General features: G+C 34.0%; 1 pseudogene; it reads left to right on the plus strand.

Annotated features, from left to right (window-relative positions):
- The first annotated feature begins 9089 nt into the window (after positions 1 to 9089).
- LOC102585359 (glutathione S-transferase L1-like) lies at positions 9090 to 11751 on the plus strand (annotated as a pseudogene).
- Positions 11752 to 12072: the final 321 nt, after the last annotated feature.

Below are 12072 nucleotides of genomic sequence, written 5' to 3' on the forward strand. Positions count from 1 at the left end.
AGGGAGCGTCATGTACAACGGGAAGTCTCGTCATATATGACGGAGACATAACACCGTATGACAACTACTCTCTAGTGGAATTATCACAATTGACTATGTGAAGTCAAGCGATAATGTGCCAGATCCAGTAACGAAAGGCCTAGTGAGAGAGGTAGTTGAAAGATCATACTAAGGGAATGGGTTTACAGCTTAGGACAAGTCAGCATGGTGGTAACTCTATCTAGCAGACTGGAGATCCCAAGAGCTAGATTCAAGGAGAAAACAAAGTTGTGACTGACGGTTCGACATTGTCAATAAAACTCCAATCCATTCTCATGATGAAGACAATGTTCAGGAACAAGGTTAAGATTTTTAAGGCTTGTTAATGAGTTAATAAGCTTAAAGTTTTAATGTATTTGCTTAAGTTTGGCAGTATTTGACCTAAATAGTGTATCTACGAGATGGCACGATTAGAAATCACCTATGTGAGTGTGAAGTGTAAGCCGCTTCAAAGAGAATTTTATGTCAAAAGCCTATTCTCTATAAAACTCATGAAACCAGGAGGTGTTCATGGCTGAAACGAACACAACCTTAAGAACCATAAACGGTAAAGGGTTAATTGTGTGAGATATGGTTTTCTAGGTATGCATCAAAGCTCGACGGTTCAAAGATATCACATCTACCCATTGACCGAGTATATTTGACATATGTTCACTACGAAAAGTCCAATGGGAAACCTACTTATCCAGATACAATTGATCCTTCCTTGTAAAGTACACACTCGTCCGTGCATTCCTTATGTTATAACCATTCCCCATTCATGTGGGGGATTGTTGGGTATATAGCAAGAGTTAAAGGGAAATGGAGGGAAGATGAAAATAGAGGAACTTGAAAAGTCGTCTTATGCTTTAGTAAAATGATATTTCTCCCTCATCGGTGGTGGAATGAAAAATAGAAGAGTTTAAATAGAGAAAAACTTCTATTAATTGTTAAAAGGGTTGGAAAGAGGGACCCCCCTCGTTCCGCCGTCGTCGTCGCTCGGTCGGCTCGGCTTTGGCTTTGGCTTTGGAAATCGATCGAGAGATTATTTTTGGACAAAGTTTTGTTTTAATTATTTATTTAATTAATTAAATAAAATTAAATGGCCAAAACATTTCAATTAATTAGTTAATTAACCAAAATGTTCTGACCCGCCTTGGATCCGCGTGACCCATTTTATTTCAATTACTTTCCCATTTTATTTGAATTTCCCGCCGTTGGAGATGACTGTTCTGAAAGGTTGCAACTTTTAGGAACAACCATGACAATTTGAAAGGTTGCAAACTTTCTGAAATGGTCGTGTGGTTTCTGAAAGGTTGCAACCTTTCGAAACCAGTTTCTCTTGGCTATAAATACCAGTTATTATTCAGACTTTTAACTTACGAAAATTTCTGAATTCTTCTTCTTCTTCTTCTGCACAAATATTTTTCGTGTGCTTTACTGCCGTTAAGTGGCTCACTGACACCAGCGTTTTGGGTATCAATACACTGGTGATTGAGATCATTCTATCATGGGAGGACATATTCCAAATCAAACGTCGGATACTAGAGGGGAATAATTTCCTTAAAGGGTCACTGTGCATTCAGTGGGCTTGATCTCTTACCGTTCTGTCTTTTTCAGATTTCGGTATGTTTTACAAATTTTAGTTTTTTGTGAATTAATTTATGTTCTTTTGGTTTTTCACTGGTTCATTAAACTTTGATAATTTCGTGTTTCTGTAAAGTTTGTTTTAACCAGTGGTACTATTTTAGACACAGATTGGGCAACATCGAGCTAATTTGGTGATTCGCCAGACCATTTGGTGTATCGTCGATTGAGCAGGTGAGTTCACCCAATTTACCAGCTCGAGTATATTCTAGTACAACAAACATAACTTCTTACTACAAACTCGGAATAAGGCAAACTCGGTGGCATTGGAAAGAAGACTCACATAACTTTAATTTGATAGATCATAGGCTACCTAATTCATTATATGTTGAGAGATATAAGTATTTTGAAATTGACCTTTATATGAACTCATGGGAGAACTTAGCCAATAAGAATGCTTTGAACTTGACTTGGTGTTTGAGGTCCCTTATGACCGTAGATCACTTTAGATACTCTTGATACACTTGGTAAAGGACTTTATAACACACGAGCAAGTGGGAAATCACCTGGTTCAAGCTCATATACTTACGACGAATGATTCAGATATTAAGAGAAGAGTTGCGAGGCGCTACACAATGATTCATATCTTGACTTAGAAATTTTATGGGGTGTTGCATGTAACAAACCGCTAGGTTGTTTTGAGCATTAGAACTAATTTGAATCTTCCCGTAAATTTTAAATTGAAAATTTTGAACTATTCGTTTACCTACTGTTATTAATTTATGAATAATTTTAAATGATTATTTTAGTTGGTGGGTAATTTGGGGTAGGGTCATATTATAACATTATTATAATAGTTGGATTGTAAGAGAATAAAAATGACGTTTAATTGGTGTCATATTGTGGGTTTAAATGGTAATGATATATATATATATATATATATCATGTTACTAAAGAGTTACGACACAATGATTAGTCATCAATAGTCTTAATTGTCTAAGGATGAGTAATATGAGGTAATTATGTGATAATGATGAGTGGAATCGTAAATAGATTAGGTTCTGCAAATTATTTTCCGTAACTAGTTGGTTTCGATTATTATTATTACTACTACTACTGCTGCTGCTGCTGCTGCTGCTACTGCTGCTGCTACTACTACTGCTGCCATTACTGCTACTGCTACAACTTCTGCTACTGCTACCACTACTGCTACTACTACAGCTAGCGCTACGCTACTGCTACTGCTACCGCTACGCTACTGCTACTGCTACTGCTATTGCTACGCTACGGCTACTGCTACTGCTACGGCTACAGCTACTGCTACTGCTACTGCTACCGCTCCTACTATTGCTACCGCTACTCCTTGTACTACGGCTACTGCTACTGCTGCTACTACTACTCCTTCTACTACTACTACTACTACTACTACTACTATTGCTATTGTTGCTCTGCTGCTGCTGCTACTACTACTACTACTGCTACTGCTACTGCTACTGCTACCGCTACTGCTACCGCTACGACTACCGGTACCGGTACCGCTACCGCTACTCCTACTGCTACCGCTACTGCTACCGCTACTGCTACTCCTTCTGCTACGACTACTGCTACTGCTACTGCTGCTACTACTACTCCTTCTACTATTGCTACTGCTGCTGCTGCTACTACTACTACTACCACTACTACTGCTGCTTGCTACTACTACTACTACTACTGCTACCACTATTGCTGCTGCTGCTGCTACTGCTACTGTTACTGCTACTATTACTGCTGCTGCTACTGCTACTGCTGCTGCTGCTGCTACTGCTACTGCTACTGCTGCTGCTACTACTACTACTACTAAGTAATTAAATAGTAGGTGTATTGTATAATATGAATACCATTAGATTTATGATAGTTAGAGGGATTAAAACTTAATCCTTGGCTTGAATTTGAGAAATATGAGAGCCGACACATTAATAGGTATAAAGATTAGGAACTTGATTATAGATTTGAGTGAGTTTTTGGGTCTAGAATAGACATATAGTGATATGGGTGTCTACATACTCGTCTACTTATGAATATTACATATTTGATAGATTGAGAATGTTTTGAAGCTTACGAAAAGGAAGGAAAAAATCTTGAGGATTCGTGACACGTGTTCGACATTCGAGGTATGCTAAGACTTCAAGACGTTGTTCATGGATGTTTTTTAAAATTAAATATTTAAAATAGAATAGAAAATGGATAAGGGCATAAGATGGGTCTCGTACCAGTGACGGGCATTGGTTCGAGTACCAGTGTTATAAAAGGAAGGTTTATTACCATAAAATGATGGATTGTAATCCGAAAATGTCAAAACATATGGACATTAGCTGATGTATTATTGACTTAGTTTCTTTTGTGTGTTTGTGCTTCTTTATTGAACCCATATATTTGTGATAGTTGAGGTGATTATATGTCATACCGACATCTGATTGATTAAGATGCATCATCATCCCTTGTTATTGATATTATATTGTGTACATGCATTGACATGAGATTGAATATGAGTAAAGGTCTGACACATGAAGATCGTCCGTGTTGAGATTGATTTTGTGATTATAAGTTGGGCACATGGAGATTGTCCGTATTGGAAATTATTGATTTTATGATAGTGCGTTGAGATCATCCGCACAAACACGTGGAGATCGTCTATGTCGATATATGGACTTCGCGAGTCCCCCATAGGTCACGAATTCTCGATGTATTTCTGAGAGAGTACTTGACATTTGAGACATATCATTTCATAGTGCCACATTGTATTGCATCTCCTTACATCCTTCATTCTTGTTGGTTATATACTTTATTGATGTTTGGACATTACGTGACATTTGATTATCCCTATTTGATGAAAACTTGGTTGATAAGTATAATGTGGACCTGTAAAATTAAAAGATTATTTTCTTATATACTTCTATCACTACTTCTCCATTTTCAGTCTATGAGACATACTGGGTACATGTGATTTCGTACTCATACTACACTTGCTGCACTTTTTTGTGGTGCAGATTGGATTTCAAATTCAAGCGCATTTTGTGGAGCTTTTAGAGCTGAGCTTGAGTTATCTTGGAGTTGTGGTGAGCTGCTTGACTGTTCCTTGGCTCACACCTCCCTCTATATCTTTAGTTATTATTTTATTTTAGTATCCAGACAGGATATTCCTTACGTCTAGGTTTACCATTTAGGTCTAGACTTGCATCGTAGTTTAGAAGCTCTTGTACTTATTTTAAAAGATTTAGTATTTTAAATATTTTCTTGCTACTTACCTTTCCACGTTTAAGTTGAATTGATTAACTATTTGATTGGATTACCTATCAGTTGGGAACATAGGTGTCATCACGGCTTGTGGTTTTGGGTCGTGATAATTTGGTATCAGAGCCCTAAGTTCATCGATCTCACAAGTATAAGAGCCGAGTCTAGTAGAGTCTTGTGGATCAGTGTGGAGATGTCTGATACTTATCTTCGAGAGGCTATAGGTTTTTTAGGAAACTTCTATTCTTTCTTTTCTAATCGTGCGTGTGTGATTTGATTTGAGATCAAAATTTCTTGTTCCATTCTCTCATTAATGATGAAGAGATATTTTCAAATTCGACCTCAGTGGTAGGTTATGATGTTATGTGGTATAGTACAAATGTTGTGTGGTTAGCAAAATAACTTGGTAATGAGCATTTTGAATTTTATGAATGAAATTAATGAGGTTTGAAATAGTAAATAGTTTGCTTGATGTGTGATTTTGAAATGGATAATTCAACTTGTTCAAAATTATTACTACAATTTCATGATAAAATTGAATGAGAAAATAATTGTTTCCAAGATCTTTCATTGGCTTGCCTTCCCCTGGCATCCTGAAAGAATCTCATAGTTACAGGCTTGTCAGTAAGAATGCGGAACACAACACACCACAACAACCAATTCATAGATCCATTAATAGAGTTCGTGTTTGGCAGTTCATATCTCCTCTAGTGGGATAGTAAAATTATCATTGGTATTTGATGATGAGGCCATCGAAGGGCAATGGAAAAACTTAATAAGGGCAGAGCAAAACTTGTCACATAGAACAAGAGTAAATAATAACTCTAAATATATTTGAAATAAGGAATAAATTCGATTGATTCTTGAAATTAATTTATTGTTAAAAATTGCGTAAAAAATACTATAATTCATGATAATTGACAAATTAAATGTTTTAAAAAACATATAAAAAATTCGACTGATTTTTGAAATTAATTTACCAGTGTCACACAAAATAGGACAAAAGAAGTAACATGTATTATTTAATTTGGAAACTATGTAAAAAGTATTGTAAATCTCAATAATTAACAACATTTGATTGAGTCTTGAAGTTCTATTTGTACTACATATACATTGGGAAGAGGGGAGTAACATATATTATTTAATAATTACGTAAAAAATACTATAAATCAAAATAGTTAACAACTTAAAATATTTAAAATCATATTAAAATTTATTTGACTTTGTAAATTCTATCTATATCACATAAATTGAGATTAAAAATAACAAATAGCACGGGCACCGGTGTCTAGTGTATCAATAAAAAAAGGGATAAGGCATTGGTACCCCCCTAGACGATGATCGAAATCCCAGAGACACACCTAAACTTTACCAAGATCCTATTACCCCCCTGAACTCATTTTTTTCGTATTTTTGTATACCTTTTGTGCTGATGTGGCACCTTCAAACACCCAAGTTGGTTGTGTTTGTACACACTCGCCCGCCACGTGTGTAAATATTATATTTTTATTTTTTAATTAATTTTTTTTAAAAAAAGATAAAAAATTTAAAATATTTTCTTAATATTTTTTTTAAAAAATATTCTTATTTCTTTTTATCTTGGATTTAAATTAAGTTAATACACATTTTTTTACTTTGTATCGAAACTTTTTTTTTTACTTACATTCGTTGCTTTTTCTCTTTTATTTTTGCATTGATATTATTTTCTTTGTCTTTCGTTTTGATTTGATTTCAAATGTCTTGTATTTAAAATAAGTTAATTTTGAACGGGTATCAAAATAAGTGAAGAAAATCAAATAAAACATAAAAAATTAAAACATTAAAATTAAAGGACACTTTTAAATTATTTTTAAAAAAAATACACATAATTTATTAAAAATAATTGAAAGTGAAAAAATAATAAATTAATGAAAAAAAGTTTAAAGTGAAAAGAAATTAAAATAAATATTTTATAAAGAAAGAAATAAAAATAATTAAATATATATAAGTTTTATTATCAATAAATATGTGTACTAACTAATTATAAAATTACCAATAAAAAAATGACATGTGTCCAATTTGCGCACTCATCACTTGTTGCCATGTCAGTGTTTGTGGTATATTTATTCCATTTTAAATTAGTGTAGGAGGGTAATAGGACCCTAGTTAAGTTTAAGTGTGTCTCTGAGATTTCAGTCATAGTCTAGAGGAATACTTATGCATTATCCCATAAAAAAATGATGTATAACTGAACTAAAAAAGTGTTGAAATTATTATTTTTTATACCTTTTTAACTCTTAGAACATGTCTTAATTAAAAAAATAAAACTTAATCACTTTTTCATTTAAAATCATTTTATGACTAATTGGAAGAAATATTGATTTTATATTATTTTTGATCATGTCTAAAGCATGTGTAGAAGTGTAAAAAAAATGAATAAGATTTGATGGGGAGAGAAGTGGAGGGGGCAGAGGCGTATTCAGGATTTATAGATAATGGGTGCACTATTACAAAAAGGTAGATCTAAGACATAAATTTGATCGGTTAGATTCTTTTTATTGAAAATCATTAAAATTTTAAAATCATAGGTCCAAAATTAACTTTTATTTATCCAAACCAGTTACAAAATCTTAGAAAGAAAACTAAAACAAGATAGATAAAATATTCAAATTTCTAACCTCACCTAGAGAGGTGCACCCAATCATCACCGTACTACATTATATGATACTTCGAGTTTGGGTTCACGCATCTATATTTAAATATTTTTTAAAAATATAACACTACTATATATGATTTCGGGAGGGGACCATGGGTTCACGTGAACCCGGTGACCCCCTCCTGTATACGCCCCTAGAGGGGGGGGGGGAATATGCATCATTTAATTGTTCATATTCTCATTAATTATAAAAAAAAATGTTGCTCTTTTGAATGCAAATAAATAGACAACTATTTGTATGAAATTCATAAATTGCATGTGGTACTAATTGTATGGAATTCATAAATTGCACATCGTCGATGAAGTTTATTTCCGTTTTTTTACTATGGACCTTACATATACATTAGAAATTTCCTTCATTTCCTCGTAATTTTGTAAATTGTTAGCCAAAATTATTGCCTATTTATGGAAGTAGATTTATTTTTTTGTCCTTTAAGTAATGATCACAGGATTTTTAGCTTCTTTTTTTTTTAAATTTGCTAAATAGAATAATTAAGTTTAACTAACATAATAAACTTTGAAAAATCCATATAATTACCAAAAATCCCTACAAAAAGATGCAAATATTGGTCAACTTTCAGAAATATTGATTGAGTTTATTGCTTGGTAAGTTTGGTATGAATTATAAGAAATAATTAATTTTGAGACAAATTTTAGGATGAATTTATCTTATATTTAGTTGGTATAAAAATTAAAATTATGAAATACTCCCTTTGTCTAACAATAGTTGTCCACTATTGATTTCACACACACTTTAAGAAACAATAAATAATATGAGTAATATTACTATAGCGCCCTTTAAATATATTAATTTGAAAAATGTATTAAATATTGAATAGTATTTAATAGCAAATGAGCCCTTAACTTCGTCACTACGCTACTCACACACAACTCGTACTCCTTCCTATAAAAGCTCCCAAAATTCTTGTTTTCATCACATTTCCAGAATCTTCTGAGTCCATTTCAATTGCAGAAAATCAATGGCTTCCCTATAAGTCTTAATTTGCTTATTTTTTTGTTAATTGTTCATTAAATGTATTTAATTTGTTCAAAATTAATTAACAGTAATCATTTACAGAGGTACCGATTGAGTTAAGTTCGAGGTCCATTTGTTGTTTGAAATGTTGGGTAGGGTAGAGAGGGCTCTTTTCTATAGACTCTAGACTCAAAAGAAAAGTATCTAAAGCAAGAATATATGAAAGATTAAACAACAAAATAACAAGATACACGATAAGTGCAACAATAGATAGTGGTTGCCATATAGAATTTCCTTTGTGGGGGTCTGACCCCTACGAGTTAGCAGAGAAGGGAGAGGAAAGAGGTATTGGTGAACCGTCATAATTAGTGAACAAGTCCATATATTGGGTGCCATATAAAATTATCCATGTTTTAGATGTCTAGCTTTAGCTGTGAGTGATTTAGGAATGAATGGTCTTCTGGGGGGTTGAGTTAGGTTCAAAGTTCATTTATTTATCCATAGGATATTTGAGTTGAGTACCTTTTATATGAAAAGAAGAATATGAGGCGTTACCCTGTACCTGCCATTGTTGTTGTTGGTGGTGGGAGGTATCTCATGGAACTAGTCGATTTGCCATTAAAAAAGAAGAAGAAAGAAGACGATGAAGCAGGTTTTGGGGTTTGGGTCTGTGTGATACAACAAGAACATTGATTTTAAATTTTTTCCGCTTTCTCCATTCTACTTTATCTCACTTTTCTCTTTGCAGTTTGTTCTAAAAACATGGACAACTTTCTATAGTTGGAGACTCTTTAACCTTGAACTTACCATTTTACTTGTAATTGCATAACTTTATGGCTATAAAAATGTCATGACATGTGTAAGATCGAATGTAGAAAGATACTTTTGATATGTGTTAAAAATCTTTTTTTCAAATTTTATGTCCAGTCAAATACTGCCACATAAAATGAAAAAGAGGGAGTAGTTCTTAAGTTTGATGCGCATAGTCATATTAGATTTCAGCCTTTGCAAATTTAGTATACTGCTTCATGTAGTGATATTGGAAATGGCTACCTGTGCATGAAGTGTTATATATCCAGCTAGTGCAGGCCTGCTGGAGTTCAGGTAAAATGGTGTATATGGTATGCAATCTGCACTTGCATTTCTTCGAAGATATTGTTTTCACGCCTCTAAACCAATGACTTAAATGACACTAAAGAAACAACTCTACTTCAAAGGTCGCTCTCCAAGCCATCACACTGAAAAAAGTAATGACTTCTTGACTTTTGACGGCCAGGATCCAAACTTGATAGGTTCAATCTTTTAAGGTTTTGAAAGTATTAAACTTGTTATACTTTTACAATCACGGGGTTCAGATTTTATTATTATAATGAAAGAAGGGGAATCACAAGAAATTTTCATACAATTAGGCCCAGTTCCATTGATGAAGCAGTCCAAAAGGAATTTAGCGAGACTAATCTAATCTTATTCAACCTTAGATGGGATTTAGGGCGAAGCCTGGGCAGTCTCGGCCTTCTTAACATGTGGTGCACCAACTTGAAGTATGATTGGAAAATCTCACTCTACCTTCACAAAACTTCTCGTAGTTTTGACTTGCTCTTAGGTTACTGTTGACCGGCTTCAATGTAGCTGTAACTCCCCTCAGTCTAGAGGTTTCTTTCATTTAAAAAGTGTGTTTGGGAGGCCAGGGAAGATGGATTGGAGAGACGATATTTATGCCTCTTCTTTCTCGATAGGATTCCCATCATTTTCAGTCTATGGCGAATGAGACAAGGGTGAGGCACCAAACATGTTCTACTCTCAACCTCCATCCGTCATTATTAATCTCAATTCGCTTTTCCTATTTACTAGTACACTGCGCGCTACAACTAGCTGCCCCTTTACTAGGTTGAGAAAAGGCTAGCGCACAACGATTGATGAAGAGCAACAACGTCTTAGGAGTCAGATCGGGTTGGAACCCTAATACAAGGGGATGCTTACTGCTCGACCAGAGAGAAGAAATTCTCGCAAATAAGATATGAAACTCAAACTTATTGGATATAACTCTTATCTACGACAAGCCTTGGGTCTTCTCTCGGATTTTAATAGTCGTTAAAATTTTGGTGATTTTTCATATACATATTCACATTCTATGTCCAAAATATTCGGTTTGGATGAACCGATAGTTCAAAAGTTCTATCCACCTCTGAAAGGAAATGCTACTAATTACAATTGTTGATTTTATTGATCTCTTTTGTTAATTTCAATTTGGAAGTAATTTCTATCCTTGTTGAAATTATTCAGTCTGTGAGTTCTTATACCCAACAATGGTCCTGTTTTCCTAGATAAGTTTCCTAACATTTAGAATTGCAGGATTTGCAAGACAAAGTCAAGTTAGTTCCAATTGATCTTCAGAACAAGCCTGATTGGTACAAAGAAAACGTTTACCCCAAAAATAAGGTAATTTTCCACCAAACGAACATTCATTTTCTCTTGACCAATTCACTTGTATTTTAAAATCTTGAGCTAAGATTTTGAGATTGGCATCTGGCCTCGTTGTAAATTGTATGAGAACTCCTGAAGAAAATGTACATGAATTTTTGGGAAAGGGATTTCTCTTCCTCTTCGAATTCAATGATTATTGAGTGAGCAGTGCATAAATGCTCTAGTCTTATCTATCATCTGATTGGCACATAAACTTTTATATAAGGAATTTGAAGCAAGTGAATGTTTAAATCATTGAAGTGCATGCATCTCATTTTACGCTTTTGGTTATTTATATTTTCTACTCCTCACAGGTGCCATCCTTGGAGCACAACAACAAATTAAAGTGATAGGAGAGAGTTTGGATCTGGTTAAATATGTTGATAGTAACTTTGAAGGACCATCACTTTTGCCGGATGTAAGCTACAAAAGTTCATTATTGTTCTATCTGTTTAGGAAATCTTAAGCTATAAATTGATAAAAAGAAAATATTGGAAAATTGATGCAGGACCCTGAAAAACGGAAATTTGCTGAAGAATTGATAGCTTATAGTGATACTACATTTGTCCCAAAAGTATACAGACCATTCACAAGAGATGCACGGACACTGTCCGGAGAGATTTGAGCTTTTGTTCGTTGAAAATCATTATGTTTTGTTTGTTAAATGTTTCTTATGTAAGTTAATGGTATTCACACTTGTACCAGGTGCACAATTTGATTACCTAGAAAAATCTCTCCACAAATTTGACGATGTACCTTTCTTCCTCGATAATTCAGTTAGGTCATTACTATCTTTCATTTAGTTTTCCTTTTCGATGATGTGTCGTGTGAGATGATAGCTTTGCCCAAAAACATACTTGGCAATCAGTACAGAGTACTGTGGATGTACTTTTATCTAGAAGTTGAAACTTCATAGAGACTCTGTGCTGATATAAAAACTCTGTTGTGCTAGGTTGACATAGCATATGCTCTTTTTATCGAAAGGTTCCAATTTGATTTTTTTGCCAGAGGGGTTTAACTTTGACATCACAACCAAGAGGCCTAAATTAGCCAAATGGATTGA

Source organism: Solanum tuberosum, unplaced genomic scaffold (genome assembly GCF_000226075.1).
Source record: "Solanum tuberosum cultivar DM 1-3 516 R44 unplaced genomic scaffold, SolTub_3.0 scf00071, whole genome shotgun sequence".
Lineage (NCBI taxonomy): Eukaryota > Viridiplantae > Streptophyta > Magnoliopsida > Solanales > Solanaceae > Solanum > Solanum tuberosum.